Below are 2,359 nucleotides of genomic sequence, written 5' to 3'. Positions count from 1 at the left end.
GTTTTTCCTAGATCCTTGTATCATGTCCAGTGGTTCCAAGACATTGCTAAATGATTTGAAGATTATAGTGAGCTCCCCCTAATCTCAGCTCTAGAGACTGCAATGCATAAAGATAATTTGTTCAACAGAGTGAGAACTGTTTTGCCAGGAGCGCTGAGTGAGCAATCAATCAGTCAGTCAGAGAGCTCCTTATGCATATGGCATGATGCCCTGCAGTGGAGATGTGAGGGGCACTGAGGCAAGAGCCTCACGAATAGCACGTGGTTTGGTGAGAAATTCCCACGTCCCTGTTGCCTGAGTTCTAGTCACAGTTTTACACAGTTTTCATTGCGTGCAATTCTTGAATGTCACATTTTCCATTTCTTAAGCTGTACAATGAAGAAATTCAACTAAATGGCAATGTCATTCTGTGTATGCAACAGAGGGATTCTAAGAGTCGGGGGGGGGTTTGTGGAGACATCTCAAAGGGAACCATGCCCACGGCCTGGCCTTCTGGGGTCAGGCTGGCATTCCTTGGGGGGGGATAATCAGCAACCAGTGTATGGTCATCAGTGCATTGAGGGAGGGGACTGGAAGGGAGATGCAATAAAATGGAAGAAATGGGTGGAGCCAGTCCAATGAAAATTCTGGGTATTTTTGTTGTCATCGGAAGAGTAGATTTTTTGGCACATAGTGTCGATCAGGAATCAAACACTCAATGCCTACAGGGGCTGGACAAGTAGAAGTGAATCAAGTGGGCAGGATGTAACCACAGGGAGGGATGGGAATGGGAACAGGACAAACTGGTGAGTGCATGCTCTGTCTAAGAGGGATGCTACTGCCTGGCTGCAGATGACTGCTGCCATGTGGTCTTAAGGGCTCAGCATGGCAGATCAGATTTTTTGGGGGTCGGGGGATGGGTTAAATGGTTGATGGGTGTTAAGGGTGTTAAGGGTGATGGGTGTTAAGGAGGGCACTTGTGATGAGTACTGGGTGTTATATGTAAGTGATGAATCACTAAATTCTATACCTGAAACCAATTTTTCCATATATGTTAACTAACTTGAACTTAAATAAAAACTGAAATAAAAAGAAAAAAAGTCAGAAATTTAGTGCTCACTTCAGCAGCACATACACTAAAATTGCAATGATATAGAGAAGATTAGCTTGGCCCCTGCAGAAGGTTGACATGCAAATTCATGAAGCATTCCATATTTTTTTTTCTTTAAAGATTTTATTTATTTATTTGACAGAGAGAGACAACGAGAGCAGGAACACAAGCAGGGGGAGTGGGAGAGGGAGAAGCAGGCTTCCCACTGAGCAGGGAGCCTGATGTGGGACTCGATCCCAGGACCCTGGGATCATGACCTGAGCCGAAGGCAGACGCTTAACGACTGAGCCACCCAGGCGCCTGAAGCATTCCATATTTTTAAAGACTCTGAATAGCCAAAGCAATTTTGAAAAAGAAAAGCAAAGCTGGAGGTAGCACAATTCCAGACTTCAAGTTATATTACAAAGCTGTAGTGATCAAAACAGTATGGTACTGGGACAAAAGCAGACACGTAGATCAATGGTACAGAATAGAAAACCAAGAAATAAACCCACAATTATATGGTCAATTAATCTCTGACAAAACAGGAAAGAATATCCAATGGGAAAAAGACAGTCTCTTCAACAATAGGTGTTAGGAAAACTGATCGGCTATATGCGAAAAAATAAAACTGGACCACTTGCTTTTATACCATACACAAAAAATAAACTCAAAATGGACTAAGGACCTAAAAACCTGAAACCATGAAAATCCTAGAAGAGACCACAGGCAGTAATCTCTCTGACATCAGCCATAGCAACATTTTTCCAGGTATGTCTCCTGAGGCAAGGGAAATAAAAGCAAAAATAAGCTATTGGGACTATATCAAAATGAAAACCTTCTGCACAGTGAAGGAAACAATCAACAAAACTAAAAGGCAACCTACTGAATGGGAGAAGATATTTGCAAATGACATATTCAATAAAGGATTAGTATCCAAATATATAAAGAACTAATACCAATCAACATCCAGAAAACAAATAATCCAATTAAAAATGGGCAAAGAAATGAACAGACATTTGTTCAAAGAAGACATCCAGATGGCCAAGAGACACATGAAAAGATGTTCAACATCACTGATCATCAGGGAAATAAAAATCAAAACTACAATGAGATATCACCTCACAGCTGTCAGAATGGCTAAAATAAGAAACACAGGAAACAACAAGTATTGGTGAGGATGTGGAGCCACTGTGGAAAATGGTACGGAGGTTCCTCAAAAAGTTAAAAATAGGGGGTGCCTGCCTTTAAATTTTTTTTGAGAAAGAGAGAGGGTGGGGGTAGGGGCTG

General features: G+C 41.7%; 1 non-coding gene across 1 annotated transcript; it reads left to right on the top strand.

Annotated features, from left to right (window-relative positions):
- Nucleotides 1-1,091: 1,091 nt before the first annotated feature.
- LOC123325154 lies at nt 1,092-1,198 on the top strand. The gene has a single exon (XR_006540262.1). It is a non-coding gene; the product is annotated as a U6 spliceosomal RNA (small nuclear RNA).
- The last annotated feature ends 1,161 nt before the right edge of the window (nt 1,199-2,359 follow it).

This window comes from Neomonachus schauinslandi, chromosome 6, assembly GCF_002201575.2.
Source record: "Neomonachus schauinslandi chromosome 6, ASM220157v2, whole genome shotgun sequence".
Taxonomy (NCBI): Eukaryota; Metazoa; Chordata; class Mammalia; order Carnivora; family Phocidae; genus Neomonachus; species Neomonachus schauinslandi.
The sequence above is the reverse complement of the archived record's forward strand: the minus strand, read 5'-3'. Positions and strand labels throughout refer to the sequence as shown.